Source organism: Cuculus canorus, chromosome 6 (genome assembly GCF_017976375.1).
Source record: "Cuculus canorus isolate bCucCan1 chromosome 6, bCucCan1.pri, whole genome shotgun sequence".
NCBI classification, from domain to species: domain Eukaryota; kingdom Metazoa; phylum Chordata; class Aves; order Cuculiformes; family Cuculidae; genus Cuculus; species Cuculus canorus.
Genome location: NC_071406.1, coordinates 2,158,907 through 2,178,161, shown reverse-complemented (window position 1 = coordinate 2,178,161; position 19,255 = coordinate 2,158,907).

The window sequence follows — 19,255 nt, the reverse complement described above, 5'->3', positions numbered from 1 at the left end:
GTGCAACACCAACTACCAAAGCATCTGTAGAAAGTATTAAACAATATGCATAAAACATGAACCTCGCACATCCCATTCCCTCCTCCTTTCGGCATGTGTGCGCAGAGCTAAATGGGACATACATTAAAAGAACATTACGAAGGTTTAAGGTCAAACACTCGTGTATTAGGAAATGCATAGTTCCTGTGTGTTGGAAGCGGGGGCTCCCTTGTGGGTAAGCAGTGATAAGTCATTAATTTCACGATCACGTATTATTTTTTCCTGAGAACCTATTCAGCCCACAGAGCGATACTGTCACCTTAATGAGCAGCTATTCAGAAACATCTGTAGTGCTCACAGGCCAGCGCGGAATCCCTGCCTCAGTTAGGGCCGCTATTCAAAACCTCCTTCTGAGCACATACACATTTGTTATCTCTTCTGTGGGACTTCTCAATGTCATATTGGAGTTCTGAACAGATGAAAAGAAATTATTTTTTTGCCGCTGCTTTTCAAGATGATGTGGATCTGAGGAGGTCTGTTCGACAGATGAGCAGCAGCAAGGTTACAAGTACCTGCCAATTCTGGTTGAGCCTCGGCTCATTTCTAATACTTAACATTACACGGCACTGCAGATGTTTGAAACGGAGTTCCTGCTGCTTTCATAGAATCATAGACGCATTAAGGTTGGAAAAGACCTTTAAGCTCATCTGGTCCAACCATCAGCCCAGCCGCAAGTCCCAAAGAACCTCATCTACATGGTTTTTGTACCCTTCCAAGGATGGGGACTCCACCACTGCCTGGGGCAACATCTTCCAGTGCTTTAGCACTCTGTCAGTAAAGAAATGTTTCCTAATACCCAATCTAAACCTCCTCTTTCACCTGCAGCCGTGAGGGGGTAGGACTTAAGACCAGAAACCACCGCCCCACATTGCGTGTGTAGGGAATAAAATGTCTCCCTTAATGAAAAGAAGGGTTCAAGAACCTCAACTGCCACGCATGTCTCAGATCACTGTTGAGAGAGCAGATCTGTTGCTGCTGAACCCAAATCCAAATATTCTTCTGTTCCTACAAGGGTTTAAAATTGATGATGATAAGGTGAGGGTGAGCATCTCCTGTTCGGAGGAGGCCACAGAGACAATTCCAGGACTGGAGCACCTCCCATACGAGGACAGGCTTAGAGAGTTGGGGTTGTTCAGCCTGGAGAAGAGAAGGCTGCGGGGAGAACTTAGAGCAGCTTCCAGTGCTGAAAGGGGCTCCAGGAAAGCTGAGGGCCTCTCTGTCACAAAGTGCAGGGATAGTATGAGAGGCAATGGTTTGAAGTTGCAAGAGGGGAGATTGAGATGAGATCTTTGGGAGAAATGTTTTGCTGTTCAGGTGGGGAGGCCCTGGCCCAGGGTGCCCAGAGCAGTGGGGGCTGCCCCATCCCTGGAGGGGTTCCAGGCCAGGTTGGATGGGGCTTGGAGCCCCTGAGCCAGTGGGAGGTGTCCCTGCCCATGGCAGGGGTGGGACTGGATGGGCTTTGAGGCCCCTTCCAACCCAAACCACTCTATGACTCTACAAACACACCACCCAGCTAACGAAGCTCTGCAGAAGCCACAGGAATTATGTGGCTTATTCACACATGTGCCTTAATTCTGTGGATGGAAAAACTTAATATTTTTGAGAAAAGAGAAATATGTCTACTGAGACCCAAACAAACCCTGTTTGTGGCGACTTCTTCCAAGAGGAAGGAGCTGGGATTCGGATACATTCCTGCTGCCCCGACAGCCGTGTGACCTTCTCATCCCACCAGCTGGGCAATTGCCTCATGTCAAAACTTCCCTGAAGCAGAACTTATTCCTCTTGGGTAAATACATCTAAACTAGGAGAACTCCTGGATAAACACAGTAAAAGTATCTCATGCAAATCCGATGCTTGCTGCTTTTCTGTTCCATTATGTATGATTTGTTAGCGCTCACAGTAAGAACAAATTACGCATCGGGGGGGTTCTGCCATCCGTGAAATCACGTGCCGCTCAAGGACATTTCCTGCTGTAGGATGGTAGAGGGAACAGCTTCCATGAGCAGGAACACACCTGAGAAGCAAAAGAACATTCTGAGCCCACAGCTTTAACTTTGGTGTTTTGTCTCAATTCCTAAAGCTGTTGTGCATTCCCCACACGTGCAATATCAGCACAAACATCTTATGAAGTGCTTGTATCCACAGACATCAAAGAGTACCAGCCCTTAATCTGGATGACAATATCGGATTGGATTGCTTCAAGAAGGAAGAATTGTTTTGAGATTTATTGTTTTTCAAAGCCTCGTCTGAATTGGAAGAAACATCCAGAGTTGTGTTCAATCGATCTGGATCTGAGCTCTGATCTGAGCCGGGCTGATCTGAAGATCCATTGAAATTTGTGGAGGGAATGCTATTGAATCGATTGTGCTTAGGCTCCGAGTGGAATGATTTCTAACCCTTGGTTGAGAATACCCTGCAGACAAAAAGATTTCATTTTGCAGTTCCTGGAGGTTAATTATGGAAATTCGTTAGAGTGGATCAGCAGTCCCAGTTGCTGGGGAGACAGTAAAACTATTTGGTATGAAATTCTAGCCTAGAGCTGGAGAAAAAATTTCTGACAGAATGATTTTCCATCAGAAATATTGATATGCTGAAGGCAAAATGTTTTGCAGAACTGCTTCGATTTCAGTGAAATTTTGCATTCAAAACTTTCTGCGTTGAATCGCTCTGGTTGCACCATTTGGATTTAACGTCTTTTTAATGAGACATTCAATTCCAAGGTGTATTTTTTGCAATATATGGGGAATGTATAAACACAGACATTTTGACTTTACTCAAAGGCTGGACTTCATTGTGCAGGGAGTTTAGAAATCATTTTTCTTTAATCCCATTTGAGGGTGGAAAAAGCAAGTGAAATTGTGTAATCCTCAATACTCTCCCAGCTCTGGCGGATCCCAGTGGGTGCTGGGGGCCAAACGCAGAAACTGGGACCGGCTTCCAGGGTGAAGTGAAGTGGATTAAATCAGTATTGCATGTCCTTACCCATTCCCATGGATGCTGCACTTCATGTGGCTTCCCTGAAGGCAAAGCGGTTTTAAATTATTGCTGAAGAGCAGAAAGAACTCAGCAAATCCTGAATGCATTTTTTTGGCTGCGGTACCATCAACAGGGTTTAATTGTCCTGAGGAAGTTAAAACTGTTTCTCCCCTCCTGGAACTGCTGCCGGCTGGAGCTGTGCTCCCCACCCCTTCATACCACACCAAGCCTCAAATATTCAGTGAACCAAAGCTTTTCTGGCTGCACAGACATACTTGTAATTCTTGCCCATGTGAATGAGTAACAGCAGCATCCAAGGCAGCGGCACAGACCCTTGGAAACATAGCAAGGATTTTTTCAGTGCCATTTGAAACTCTTAAAATGCTTCAGCGTTGATTTTTTATTGTTACTTTCTGTCCCTTTCCCACCATAATGTCACGAGGTGAAGTTCTGCAGCCTGATCTAGTGGGACGTGTCCCTGCCCATTGCTAGGGAGTTGGAACTGGATGGGCTTTAAGGTCCCTTCCAACTCAAGCCATTCTATGATTCTATGAATTTCTCCATTTGTTAGGCTTGTGAAGCTGGCAGCTATCGCCTCGCGGGTGAGCAGTGCCAGGCTGTGATTTATCTGGCTCCGATCGGCAGGAATACCTCAAGAATGGACATGAGTCGGCAATGTGCACTCGCAGCCCAGATAGCCAACCACGTCCTGGGCTGTATCGAAAGAAGCATTGCCAGCAGGGTGAAGGGGATTCTGCCCCTCCGCTCCGCTCTGGTGAGACCCCACCTGGAGCCTGTGTCCAGTTCTGGAGTCCTCAGCACAGCGAGGACATGGAGCTGTTGGAACATGTCCAGAGGAGACCACGGAGATGATCCAAGGCTTGGAACACTTCCCTTTTGAAGAGAGGCTGAGAGAATTGGGGTTGTTCAGCCCAGAGAAGACTTATTGTGGCCTTTCAATACCTAATGGGGGTTTATAAGAAAGACAGGGGGTAACTTTATAGCAGGGCCTGTAGCAATAGGACAAGGGGGAATCATTTTAAACTGAAAGAGAAGAAGTTTAGACTAGATATCTGGAAGAATTTTTTTTAAGCTGAGAGTGGTGAGGCACTGGCACAGGTTGCCCAGAGAGGTGGTGGATGCCCCATCCTTGGAAATATCTAAGGTCAAGTTGGATGGTCTCTGAGTAAAATGATCTGCTCCTGCAGGGGCGTTGGATTTGATGACCTTCATGGTCCCTTCCAACCCAAACCATTCTAAGATTCTATGAATCTGGAGTGGAAGCAGTAGGGTTTAGCAGGGCAGCCCTGGGCACCCATGCAGGCAAACCACTCCCCGGCTTGCCCTGAGCAGCGATAACCAGCAAGTGGTGGGGTTTGCATGTACAGAGCCCAGTGCTTCTGCGAAACAAATAGCAGAGTAAAACCCTCTGCAAGAAGCAGTTGTGAATGGCACGTTTTGTGGTGCCATGTGGGGATCTGGGAGATGCAAGGGCATCCATGGGAATTGAGCAGATAAATCTCTGCCCTTAAATAAGAAGAGCAAATGTTCAAAGTTATTAAACTTCCCTGTAGCTGGAAAAGCAAAAGCTGGTAGCGCAAGTCCTTGCCCCCAAATTTCTAATTAACTAAGAGCTGTTCATTTTCAAGGCAGCTCCGGCATGGCAGCGGCTGTCGGCACCAGGGGATTAGTGCTATGGAAGGAGCTGCTCTCCAGGGCTGCTTGAGTGAGGCTGCAGACCAAAGCTGCAATGTAAAATGAGATTTAAACCAAGCCCCCAAGTCAAATAGGATGTTTCTGGGTCATGGTGACCCTGGCCTTGATTTTCACTCCTGCTGCCTGCAGCCAGGAGGGTGAAATGCAGAGTTTTGCTCCATTTCTTTGCTTGCTTTGAGATGCTGTAGTGGTGCATGGAGGGATGTGGCGTGTCTGGCCCAGACATATCAGCTTCCTTATGGTGCTTCCACAACCTGGAGCTCAGAAGGAGCTCACCAGCATAGATGGATGGTGGTGGATAGATGCATGGATGGTGATGGGCAGTGGGCTGAGGGTCTCACAGCTGCCACTGCCCTCCCACACAATGGCAAGAGTCTGTCCCCCCATCAGCAGCTCCTAAACCAGATCGGGCTGAAAAAGTGTGAATATCTGTGGGTCACACATGATTCAACTCCCTTTAGAGAGAGGCAAATGCGAGTCTAATTAGGCAAGTGTTGGTGGCCGCAGGTTTCACACACTTTCCACCCTGAGATTTCCATAGACAGGGAAAGTCAGTCGCTCTAATTAAATGACTCAGGAAAGACTAACCCGTCTTCTAACTCATTTTGTATTTGCTTTTGTAGTCGAATAAATGATTCAAAGTTTTAAATCCCTTCTTCCTCCACTGCTGTTTACTAAAGGAGCTTCACAGGAATGTTACAGAAAGTGAGGGCTTCTGGAGCATCTTCGCTTCACTTTATTTGCAGCTTGGTGTGAGGTTGTGTGTCATTAAAGAAGGGTCAGAGGGAACCTACAGGATGTCGCTGGTCCATCCCTTCACCTCCAAACCCCGTGAAGCAACGCGTGGGCTCTGTGCTGGCAAGAGGAGGAGCCCAGAGCTTTTCATCTGTCATTGGGTTTGTCTGCGTTGTTGTGGGCTCCATGTGGTGGAGTGGAGGCAGCCCCTGGGAGACCAGGGCTTGGAGCAGGGCTTTGCTGCAAGATTCTTCGTTGCTCTCCAGTCCTAGGAAGAGACCGGCAGCAGCATCCAGCATAAATCACTCCCAAACTCTCACTGCCTATATTGGATGCATTAAAAATTAATTACTTAGCTTAGTTGTTTCACAGTGAAGGCAAGACTGAGCAATAAGAACCATAAAACCATTACATCAGCCTGCGTGGAGCGGCCTGGGAGCCTTTAGGAGCCTCGAGCTGTGCTTTCCCTTTTGCATAAGCCCGTGCTCAGCACATCCAGGTGAGCGGCTGCACACACTGGGCTGGGGATGAACACTCAGGGTGGATTTCAGCTGGAACATGTATTTGCAAAGTCAAAGGAAAGCCTCATTTTTCTCACCATAAAAGGTAAGGAGTGAAATTCCAGAGCTGAATTTACATGTCCTACTGCTCCTCAACGTGGGAAAAGAATGCTGCATCCTCCCACATATCTGCTTCCCATCCCAGGTCTTCCTCCCTCTGACTTGTCCGTGCAAGTCAAACCTTTTCTGCCATGAGCCAACAATTAATTATGAGTATATAATAACCTCTCATAAATAAAGATGCATGCAGAAGCTGGGTCTGGCTCCCTCGATGCTTACAGAGTTTTTCTCCCACTCTATTTTCCAAATTAATTGGAGCGACCCATGGTTTTCACAGGTCTAGGGGGGGACATCTGGCATGGAAATCTCTTCTGGCCTGCAGCCTAATAAATAATGATGGGAGAGAGGATTATCCAACAGCCGAGCTTGTTCATGGGGTTTGAGGGGATATTTCTGATGAGAATGGGATGCCTGTGCAAGGTCAGCATCCCTGCCATGTCCAGAGTCACAGCACTGCTCCACAATTTCATCCCTGTGAAAAACAGGGGGGGATGGATGGTAGATCTTCTAGCGAATAAAAGGGGAATTTGGAATCGAGCTGTGGAAATATGTTACATGGCAAATGAGAAGGATGTTCTTGCAACAGTTTTCTCTACCAAAATGAGTGCGACAGAGAGGGCGATGTGCTGACAGTAATTAAAAGCTAATTTTAGATGCTAAAATGGGTAAGTTCTAAAGTTTCTGGAATCTTCTGTTCCAACTACAAAAGAAGCTTACTCTGTTCCTGGTTCTCCTGCCAGTTTTCCAGCAGGACCTGAGGCAAGTCAGTTCATGTCTCCATGCCTCTTTCCTTATCTGAAGGTTGTGTTAACTCCCAGGCTTGCAAGGGCACCAGGAGGGCAAACCCATTGCCACCACCTCTGAAAGAGCTCTGCTGCCTCCTGGGAGCCCGGGATTCACCTGGCAAACGTGCTGGGTACCTCTGCTGCCTCCCTGGCAGGTCCCTGAGTGCTGCCCAGGGCTGCTTCCCCCATGGCCCTCCCATTGCCTTGTACGTTCAACCCTGCGGTGTTGCACCAAAATGTCAGAAACCCCTCAGAAAACCATGCTTCGACCCTGAAGAGCTTAAAGACAATGACCCAACGGTCTTCAGCCCAAGGGGCCTGGCTGGAGCTGGAGACAGAAGAACAAAAGCAGGTGGCTTTTTGCCCCTAGGTGGAGGCTGCGGGGAGGTGGGTTGGGTTGTTGAAGGGAAGATCATAGAACCATATAATCACAGAATCATGGAATGGTTTGGGTTGGAAGGGACCTCAAAGCCCATCCAGTTCCAACCCCCCTGCCATGGGCAGGGACACCTCCCACTGGATCAGGGCTCCAAGCCCCATCCAACCTGGCCTGGAACCCCTCCAGGGATGGGGCAGCCCCCACTGCTCTGGGCACCCTGGGCCAGGGCCTCCCCACTGTCATCGGAAAGAATTTCTTCCTAATATCTAATCTAAATCTTCCCCCTTCCAATTTAAAGCCATTCCCCCTCATCCTATCACTCCAGGCCCTTGTAAAAAGCCCCTCCCCAGCTTTCCTGGAGCCCCTTTCAGCACTGGAAGCTGCTCTAGGTTCTCCCCAGTCTTCTCCTCTCCAGGCTGAACAAGCCCTACTCTCTCAGCCTGTCCTCGGAGCAGAGGTGCTCCACCCCTGTGATGGGGCTTTTTCAGGTGATGATGTGTTTAATTGTCAGTCAATAACGAGAGAAGAATATTTACAAGCTCATCAGCAAGACAGTGCATGGGAGAGTGCAAAGTCACACCGAGGAGTCATAACCACCCCAGGGACCCTGATGCACCAAGGAGCCCATTCGGGCAGTGATTTGCTGTTTGTCCCCAAGACGAGGAGATGCCAAACCCAAGTGAGCTGAATCCCGGCACCAGGGAGCAGATCTGTTTAGCAGGGAGCACCCGGGAAGCAAAGTCCGGATCAGAGAGTCATGGTGCAAACCTGTGGTGCAAACCCATGGTGCTCCAGGAAAATGAGGTGCACGCTCAAGTGCTTTTACAGAAAGGATGGCAGCTTGGCAAGGACCAATTTCACACCCACCAGAGCGTTGAGCTGTCGTACCAGCGAGTGCAGGGGTCACCCTGAGCTTAAGCGTGGAGGGAGATGGCATTTGCTGCACTGGCATGCTTTCCCGAGCACCGGTTTAACCACACCTGGAGTTCGCGGTTGAACCAGGCAAGCTGGTTCATGTCCCTCACAGTTTAAAAACCACAGGGAACCAAGCCCAGGGAATTCCCCGTTTCCTAGATGGAGAGTTTGCTGTACGTCTTAACTCTGGGGACATATCTCCTGGGCACCATGAGAGCGAGGAACTGCATTTTATGTGGAGGCAGCTCCCAGACCAACACCGGGGATGTCCTCCCAAGGTGGCAGTTGCCACCAGCACAGCTGGGCTGGAAGCACGGTCTGTCAAAGGGCAACAGGAGGTCACTGCCTCCTGTGCCAGAGCTTTTGAGCAACACTGCACCATCTCTTGAGGAAGCAGCCTCTTAGCATCAAGTAACACAGTCCTTACGGCCCCTGTGCTCTGCACTGGCAAAGCCACACCTCAAATCCTGCATTCAGCTTTGGGTCCCTCACTACGAGAAAAACATTGAGGTCCTGGAGCACATCCAGAGAAGGGGAATGGAGCTGGGGAAGAATCTGGAGGGCAAGTCTTATGAGGGGCGACTGAGGCACCTGGGGTTGTTTAGCCTGGAGAAAAGCAGGCTGAGGGGAGACCTCATCGCTGAAAGGGGAGTTGTAGACAAGAGGGTGTTGGTCTCCTTGCCCAGTTGACAGGTGATAGGATGAGAGGGAATGGCCCCAAGCTGTGCCAGGGCAGGTTCAGATTGGACAATAGGAAAATCATCTTCACGGAAAGGGTTCTCAGGCCCTGGCAGAGGCTGCTCAGGGAAGTGGTGGAGTCACCATCCCTGGAGGTGTTTAAAAGACCGGTAGATGAAGTGCTTAGGGATATGATTTAGTAATGGACAGGTACGGTTGGACTTGATGATCTCGAAGGTCTTTTCCTGCCTGGGGATTCTATGATTCTACTGGAAAAGTGGGGGGATTTTTCTTGTATTAAATCCTCCCCATGCCTATGTCTGAACAGATGTGAGGGGGCTGCACGGGGTGATAACAGCAGTCAAAACACCTTGGTGCTGCCCCGGCGCTGCAGTTGAGCACATTCATGCTCAGCAGGACCATAGGTGGAGAAATCAGCTTTGCTTATTGTGAAACCTCATTCAAAGTGTTTACAAAGGTGTGGGTTTGTTTCATTGCTGGGGTTAAGGCCAAGTTCTTTCTCTGCCCTAGCAGCAGAGTCTCTTCCTGGGGCAGAGTGTGCATCTCACACCATCTCCAGGAGCCTCTGATGGAGCTCGGTTAATTTGTCAGCTCCTCTGGATCCCTTTGGAGGAGAAGGTCAGTCGCTGGTTTTAGCGATGACCCTGCAGTGCCAAAAATGGTAGAACCTCTCCAGGGGACAACTGTGCTCTGAAGAGCACTCAACCTAATGAAACTCATGCTCCCCAACTCCTTCATCTTACTCGGCTTTGCAAAATGGTCTTGAATTATCAAGAGTGGGGAAGAGGAGTTATTGGTAGGGATGTGGAAACAGTCAAACAGCTCCCAACGGCTCAAACTCTGGTAGGCATAAGCCAGCTCAAGGTTTTTATTGGGAAGACAGCATTCCCTGGGATCCCAGCAAGGAACAGCAAGATCTTGGGGCACACAGCATGCCCTCATGTTGACAATAGGGCATGTGAGCCCAAGGGCTCAGGGACAAGCCATGGACCAGAAGGGTTTGGTTCTGCTACTAGCCCAAGCCTTGGGTCAGTACCAAGATGCCGCAATGAGCTCCAGGGAGAGGGACGCTCCCCCTGCGCCAGCGGGACGCCAGTCCTCACATGTGAAGCAGTGCTTCTATTTAGTTAAGAGACTCTTCCCCCAAGTGCAACGTAAGCAAGGAAAGTGGCCTGGGCTAAGAGCCAGGGTGCTAGCGGGATCCCTATCGCTCCTCTTCCTTCCTCTCCGGTGGGTGGGAATCCCCCCTCCCAACCCTCAAGCCCTTGGGCTGCGTTGCAGTTGGTGACATCAGCACATTCCCAGCAGCTCTCCCGTGGGCAACTTGTTAGCTTTGCACTGAGTCACCCTTCAGCAAACAAGAAAGATAAGAAAATAGATGGCAGCGCTCCAGCCAGCGCAGATGCTGGTTTATTTTGAACTACAGAAACGTTTTATGCGCTAGAGGAGGGACACCAGTATCTTTTCCTCCCAGAAGTCCTCTATTCTCCCTTTTTCTCCCCGTTTTCCTGCGGCAATTCCCTATCACATCAAATACCTTCACTATACGTACCCAAAAAACAAGGAAGGGCCAAAGCAAATAGTGTGGCGAGAGCTGAACAGAACCAAAGCTCCATAGGGATGACTTCTACGCTTCTAGTTCTGTTTCATCAGAAAAGCAAACACCGCCTTCACAAGCAAAATGCTATTTTCCCTCTTGAAACTGCATTACGAAAACGAGGCCAATGCGGTTTTCATTTGCAACACTAATTTGATGAACTTCAGTGGGTTAATGATATTGCCGCATTTAATTAAAGCAGTCGTTAGTCTAGCTGAGTCCCTCCTCTCTAGCAGGAGCCTGGTGCTTTGGAAGCGCTGCTGACCTCTGGCCCTGGAGCCCAGCATCTGGCCACAAGTGTGGGACAGGATGGTTTTATGGCCTTACCAACTTGTCCCCTTATTTTGGTATCCATGGATGATCCTTGAGGGCCACTAAACCCTGATGGACACCGGGGCTGTTGAAGCTGGGGTTGCTTAGCCCCTGAGAACCAAGACAGCGAACAACCACAGCCCCACATCCCTCCTTCAGCCCTATCCTTTACCAGTGTTTGTGCCAGCCCGAGTCCAAAGTGGGGACCTGATTGTCCATGGTGTTTTCTCAAGTGCACAGTGCTATCAAGTTCGGATTGGGAAACTAGGGGTGAAGGTTTTGCTTTGGGTGCTCATGGTGCTGGCAAGATGCAGAGGGATATGGCCACGTGCCTGTGACTTCTGCTCTTCTCTTCCCAAACCTTCCTGACACCAAAGAGGAGCCTGAGAGCTTTGGATGAAGTGATAAAAACCCCGGGAAGCCCTGAGAAACCATTCCAGCTGTCGTCCTCTTTTTTTTCTCCAGCCTTAAAATGAGCCGAATATAGAGGTTGCTGTTGTTTTTCCCAGTAAGCGAGAACCTGAGTGTGTGACGTAGCTGCAAGGCATGAGTCACTGTTTGGGTTACCTGGCACGCCGTGTGTGTTCTCTATCTCTGTATTTACACTGCAAACCTCATTTCTGAGCCGGCTGTCGTCTACGTGCCTTCTTGATATCTGTGCTAAATAGTGCGTCTGAGCTGTGCTTCTGCTCTGGGCGGGGAAGCAGTGGTGGGAATGCTGACTGATGGAAAGGCAGGAGAGACCAGCAAATGTCCTTCTGTTGATCCTGGGGATGATGGAGGACAGGTGACATAGAAAAGGGATGAGTTGTTCAGGTACGTAGAATCATGGAATGGTTTAGGTTGGAAAGGACCTTAAAGCCCATCCAGTCCCACCATCTGCCATGGGCAGGGACACCTCCCACTGGATCAGGGGCTCCAAGCCCCATCCAACCTGGCCTGGAACCCCTCCAGGGATGGGGCAGCCCCCACTGCTCTGGGCACCCTGGGCCAGGGCCTCCCCACCCTCACCGCAAAACATTTCTCCCTAAAATCTCATCTCAATCTCCACCCTTTCAGTTTAAATGCAAGCTTTTATAGCAGTAAAGGCATTTTTGGAAGGGTTCAACCCAAAACTGTGTATATGTTAACAAGCGTTTCATAATTTAGATGTGCTTATACACCTTCAGCATGAACATGCCTTCATTTGGCTCAGCAGTCCCAGGTATCATAGGATGTCGCCCATCCGTGGTGGCATCCTGGCTGCACAGCTCCACAGATCACAACTTACTGGCCCACCTCACCCTCCAAGAATTTTCCCTTCCAGCCCCATCAAGTGCATGTGGAAGCAGAATTCCTCTTGTTGCAGCCCAACTCTGCATTATACATTCCTGCATTTAAAGCATGTACAGTCTGGTAATTAAATTCTGGACTATTTTAAGCACTTCTTGTAGTGATTTGAAGGTCTCGTAATTCAGTGCAGCATATGTTGCTTTCATAGTAAGCTCATTTTCTGACAGCTGCCTGCGTGGGTTCCCCGTACTATCTCCATCCTCCCGTCAATGAGCCACACACCAGGCGCCGGAGGAGGGGGGGAGCAGCATCGGCAGGTAGCACGCACAAACCAGAGAAAAACATGTTGCCTTCTCTGCCCGGGCAGAAAATCCTGATGTTCTCCCAGCTGCAGTGCTAAGGTGGGACTTGGAAAGCTGTGAAGACAACATAGCTCTGTGTCAATGGTTTAATCAGCAAAGGAACGAAAGCTGGCATGAATGATGCCATCTCACGGGCTAGCGTAGGCTCCTTTGCCATGGTTACACCAGCCAGGAAGGGAAAATGAAATGCGATGGATACTCAAGTTCTATTTCTTCTCTTTTAAGCCCAGATGGTCAACGCACACAGTTTCCAAAGCAGTGGCAGGAACGCTGACGGGCAGGAAGCGCTTGTGGCTGTGTGAGTACCTGACCACAGCCAATACACACACCTCACCTGCTTCTTTTCCCCCTCCTTGTCTACCAGCTGGTAAACATCACTTCTTCCTTTTCAGTACTGGGTTTGCAAAGCTAGCAGCTTCATCTTGGCTCCTCTGCAGGCCACCTTGTTGGTTTAGAGGGCTTATGCATGGAAGAGAACTCTCCTGGGAGCACCTGCGAGGTCGAGGATGCTCCTACAGAATGGGGGCCAGTGCCCTTGGAGCGCATTGCTCGAGCCAGTGGTAGTTGTCAGAGCACAGCAACTTGGGACAGAGATGTGGTTCCTTACCACAATCCCCAAACCATTTGTCACTGAGCGATCACAAAATCATGGAATGGTTTGGGTTGGAAAGGACCTCAAAGCCCATCCAGTCCCACCCCTGCCATGGGCAAGGACACCTCCCACTGGCTCAGGGGCTCCAAGCCCCATCCAACCTGGCCTGGAACCCCTCCAGGGATGGGGCAGCCCCCACTGCTCTGGGCACCCTGGGCCAGGGCCTCCCCACCCTCACAAGATGTTTCTCCCTAAGATCTCATCTCTATCTCCCCTCTTTCAGCTTAAAAACAATCTCTCTTCTCCTCTCCCTGCACTCCCTGACCCAGAGCCCCTCGCAGCTTTCCTGGAGCCCCTTTCAGTGCTGGAAGCTGCTTAAAGGTCTCCTTGGAGCCTTCTCTTCTCCAGGCTGAGCAACCCCAACTCTCTCAGCCTGTCCTCAGATGGGAAGTGCTCCAGCCCTCAGATATCCTCGTGGCTTTGCTCCCACAACTCCATGTCCTTCCTCTGCTAAGAATGATCACATATGAGAGCATTCAGCAGGTCTACAATTCAGAATAATCCTACTGAATAATATAATTAATAATAAATAACAAAAATAAATGCCCCACCTAGGAACATGTCTGATTGTGTGGCTCTTCAAGGCCAGGTTGGATGGGCCTTGAGCACTCTAATCCAGTGGGAGGTGTCCCTGCCCATGGCAGGGGGTGGGACTGGATGGGATTTGAGGTCCCTTCCAACCCAAACCATTCCATGATTCTCTTTGGGTACTGGAGGGCAATGTCCCCCTGCATCCCACAGCTCAGGGAACAGCCTGTCCCGCACGGACAGAGAAACTCCCTGATGTTAATATACACTTTAAATTATTGTGAAAGTGCCTGGAGCCATGGGTGAGTGCTTTAAATATAACTCCAAACAGCACATAAAGGTGTCACCCCGAATTGCTACACCGTCACATGAGACCTGGGAACCTGCCTGGAGTCAACCAGAGCATTCATCATGCATCCTTCAGGCTTCAGAGGTTCAGTGACCATGGGGAGATCCTGATTTTTTTCTGAAGGCTGTGCTGCTCTCAGAATTGGGAAAAAAACCCTCTTGCTGTGTTTCTCCTTGGCGGTAGCTAGCTCAGCTCCATGGTATTCAAGGCTGTTGGTTGTGGTGTCTCATTTCACGCAACGTAACACGATGGGCAACACAGCCCGGAGCTGACGCCGACTCTTTCCCAATGTGCTCGGTGTGAAATTTTCCCATAGTTTGTCAGGAAACGCTTCCCAGCCACTTTTTCTTGGAACAGACCATGACCACCAAACGGAAATCTGCAGGCTCCGGGCCAGGCTTCATAACGCCTCCAGAAGCAACGAGGAGGACAGCAGGATTGCATTTAGAAACCAAAAGTCAAACACAAATGATAACCTTTGTGCTCCCTGGTTGTATAAACATCGCCTTTCTTTTGCTCTGCACGCAACAGAACTGGCGTGAAGAAACCACATGGATGCAGCAAGCCCCCAGATAACTTCTTTAACTCATTATCTACCACGTGGGGTTGCTGGCTCATGGAAATTCCTGCTCTGGAGGGCCAGGGAGGTCTCTGGAAACAAAATGCTGGACGTGGTTCAGCGCTCCCCACACCAGCCCTGTGTCACCCTCCATCTCCAGGCTCCCACGCGTCTAGGCTTTCCCCAGGAGCACGTCTGTCTGCTCAGAAGAGGGAAGGAGGAAAGAAAGGGCATACATTTTAGCATATTTGGGGGGAAAAAAAAAAAGTGGAAAAAACCTTTTAGCTGTCAGATTTAGATCTCACTCATGCTCTGATGTAAATCCACAGGGGAGACCATGGAAGGAGGGAGACCTGGGGCCCTCAGAAGCTGCCAGAATTGCTGCCCGTGCCCAGGGCAGCAAGAGTTACGAAGATCCATCAGGAAGCATTGCCAATGTGCATTGGTGGAGAAGAAGCTCCACACGAGCAAGCAATGTGCACTTGCAGCCCAGAAAACAACTGTATCCTGGGCTGTATCCAGAGCAGTGGGACCAGCAGGGAGGGAGGGGATTCTGCCCCTCTGCTCCACTCTGTGAGACCCACCTGGAGCCCTGTGTCCAGGTCTGGAGTCCTCAGCACAGGAAGAACATGGAGCTGTAGAGAGAGCCCAGAGGAGGCCACAGAGATGATCTGAGGGCTGGAACATCTACCGTATGAGGACAGACTCAGGGAGTTGAGCTTGCTCAACCTCAAGAAGAGAAGGCTCCACAGAGACCTTAGAGCACCTTCCAGTACTAAAAGGGGCTCCAGGAAAGCTGGGTCAGAGAGTGCAGGAATAGGATGAGGGGAATAATTTTCAGTGGAAAGAGGGGAAACTGAGATGAGATCTTAGGATGAAATATCATCATGATGAGGGTGGGGAGGCCCTGGCCCAGGGTGCCCAGAGCAGTGGTGGTGCCCCATCCCTGGAGGGGTTCCAGACCAGGTTGGATGGGGCTTGGAGCCCCTGAGCCAGTGGGAGGTGTCCCTGCCCATGGCAGGGGTGGCACTGGATGGGTTGAGTTCCCTTCTAACCCAAACCTTTCCATGATTCTCTAATAACACAGTGTGTTGATAACCCAGAAGCTGCTCTTTGTTGCTTGCCTCTGCAGCCCTCGCCCTTATATTCAAATTCAGTCATGGCTAAAACAATAGTTGTTGATTTTTTTTCTGGTCAGGAACCACTCCTCCGTGCTGCTGTTTAAAAATATGTCTCTTGTTACCCTGAGGAGTTTGTGTGTGTGTGTGTCAGAGGAAGAGGAATGCTGCAGGGAGTGGAGAGGGCTGTGGATATATTTAGATCCCTGTGTGTGTTTGTCTGCAGATACATCCCAGAAGAATTCTGTTTGTCCCTGCCTCGGTGCATCGCCTGGGGATTGAATCAGCCCTCGTTTGGGTGAGATGCACAGGAAGAACATATGAATGTTACCAACCCGAGTAATGCATTTGTAAGTCGAATAAGCCAAGCAAAATAAATACTCCAGTCTGGTGTGAAAATCCTCGAAACCAGAGCTCAGGATGGGTGGGTGAAATGGAATAGGGAGGTCAGCATCATCTGGAGCCGGGCAGTAGGAGGGTGATGGTTCCTTCTGGCTCCTGTGGGCTCGTCCTGCCACCACGCTCTGCCCACATGGAGCAGCAGCTGAGCTGGGTTCCAGGACAAGGCTCTGCAAGGGCAAAGCGGCTGTAAGGCACTCTACTCGCACATCTTTGTGTATATCCATACAACCTCTTTCAACATGAGCAATATCCCCCACTTTGAGGACAGGCTGGGAGAGTCGAGATTGCTCAGCCTGGAGAAGAGAAAGGAGATCTTAGAGCAGCTTCTAGGACTGAAAGGGGCTCCAGGAGAGCTGGGGAGGGGCTCTTGATCAGGGAGTACAGGAACTGGATGGGCTTTAAGGTCCCTTCCAACCAAAACCATTCTGTGATTCTATGATTTTCTTCATCCACTTCATGAAATACTCTGCTATCAGGTTCCTTTAGCCACTCTATCATTTAGGAGTGTAGGATCAAAGGAGCCTGCACTCAGCGTGTTTGGGTTCATGCCCACCTGGATGCTGTGGGTATGGTGACCCAGCTCCTGCATTCATAAAGCCACCACAGCCCATGGTACCCAGCAACCCTTGGTACCCTGCGTTCATCACCATCACTGCCCCGGGCAGTCGAGGTGCGCTGCTTCCTAAGACAGGGATGGGGTGGAAAATCCTTCAGCTTTTTTATTTCCAATCTGTGTGCCTTTCCAGGGAAGGTTCTTGCTGAACTGCGGGTGTTTGATCCACATTACCCATGGGCCATGAGTTGACTTTTGTTGGTCTTTGAGCTGAGGCTCATTTTATACTGCATTTAATATTCACAAAACATTTGGGTGCTCTGCCCCGAGTTTCTTTTCTAAATAACAAGGTACTGAAACACAGGGGAGGAAAATGCGTTTCCAGTTCTCTGCTGTTCCTTTTCACCGCAGTCCGTTGTGTGTTTCATATCCGCTGCCAAATTATTCATGCGTTAGGTATCTTCATCATATCAGCTTTATGATGAACTCATAAAACATAAATATTCTGCACTGCAGAGGGATTTTTATTGTGTGGTTTCAGGGTACTCAGCAAGCACTTAATCTGGTCCAAGCTGTGGTTTTCTCAGCATATTAGAGCTTCCTGGGATGGGATCCTGGGGATGGACACCCAGAAGTGGCATCGCCCGTTGGTGGGTCCCCATTGTGCAGCATCGCCATCAGAGCAGCCCCTGCCCTGTGGCAGCTGTGTCAATAAACTGATAGGTTTGCTTTTTTATTTATGTACTTAACGCCTCTTTTTTGTAAGTAGTTTTAATAGCCACAAAGTTTTATGAGGAGCCATTAAAGTGTAATTGCAGGACGTTTGGAGGGCATCTCTAGCATGAGCTGGGGAGCTGGGAGATGCCCTTGGCCGGGACAGCAGCACACAGAGTGAGGGAAACTGCCTGGGAGGAAAATATGAGCAGAAAATGAGAAGTGGTGACTTAAGGCAGGGCGTAGTCATTAAATGTAATGGAGGAAATGCTGACAGAGCTTCTTTTGCATTGGAAACTAAGTTAAATGAGATCTGTTTTACAAAAACTACTTCTATGTACACTTACATATTAGAATCATAGAATCATAGAGTGGTTTGCGTTGGAAGGGACCTTAAAGATTACCTAATTCCAACCCCCGGCCATGGGCAGGGACACCTCCCACTGGATCAGGGGCTCCAAGCCCCATCCAACCTGGCCTGGAACCCCTCCAGGGATGGGGCAGCCACAGCTTCCCTGGGCAACCTGGGCCAGGGCCTCCCCACCCTTATTGGGAAGAATTTCCTCCTGATGTCTAGCCTAAATCTTCCCCTTTCTGCTTTCAAGCCATTCCCCATCACTCCATGCCTTTGTAAACAGCTCCTCCCCAGCTTTCTTGTAGCCCCTTCAGATATGGGAAGGTCATTATAAGGTTTCCTCGGACCCTTCTCTTCTCCAGGCTGAACAACCCCAACTTTTCCAGCCTGTCCTCATATAGGAGGTGCTCCAGCCCTCTGATCATCTTCATGGCCTCCTCTGGACCCGTTCCAACAGCTCTATGTCCTTCTTATGTTGAGGATTCCAGACCTGGACACAAGACTCCAGGTGAGGTCTCATAAGAGAGGAATAGAGGGTTGGAATCCCCTCCCTCGCCCTGCTGGCCACGCTGTGTTTGATGCAGCCCAGGACACGGTTGGTTTCTGGGCTGTGTGCACATTGCCGGCTCGTGCCAAGCTTCTCATCAACCAGCACCACACTGTTTGGCTGAAAAATGCTCCAAGAATTGCCAGGGTGGGGAAAGCACCGCAGAGCGTGTTAGACAGTCCTGGAGGGCTCCAGCTCCCTTGGGATGGTGCGGGGGGGTGTGTGTTTGGTGGCGATAAAGAAGGCAGAGACCACACTCAGGGCTCACACAGCCTGTGGGAAACAGAGCTACAAGGTTTGCAAACGCTCCATGCAGTGAGGACATGGGGTGGTGGTTTTCCTCCAGCTCTACGGAGCAGAGCCAGCCTCCCGCTGAGGCAGCAGAAAACCTGTGCTTGGAGCCTCCTACTGCTGGTAAAGGCTTCTATCAATGACAAAAGTGCAAAAGCATTTCAGCAATGTTCTTCAAACCACCTCAAAATGCTCTTCTGAGTCTTGACGGGCTGGAACAAAGCAGCCAGGCTGTCGTAAATGCCTCTGAGGTGGGAAGCTGCTCTTGCACCAGGAACGCTGCTGGGCAAACCTGCTTCCTTTGCTGTCCCAGCAAAATCCTGCTCCAAAACGTAAAGCTGATGCTCCTAAATTAAATTGAGAGGCATCACCCTGCTCCCCTGATGCTAATATGGCATTTTTTATCAATTTATTATAGATCTAGTAATTCCCAGGGCTGCTTGGCCACCCACCAGGTCCCCGGGGATGCAGTCAAACACACCGTTTGTCATCAATCCTGTGTGTCTTCAGAGACCCAGGGTGTGGGACACAGCTTGCTGTTTCTGGGCAGAACCTGCGAAAGCCTCCAACGTGTTGTGCAGATCAGGTACACATGAATGCATATTATGGAGCTGTGGAAAACCATTCAAGGTGGCTCAAGAGGTGTTCAAGGATGGGTTGGATGGGGCTTTGAGCAACCTGATCCAGTGGGAGGTGTCCCTGCCCATGGCAGGGGGGGTGGAACAGGATGGTTTTTAAGGTCCCTTCCAACCCAAGCCATTCCATGATTCCTCCTCCTGC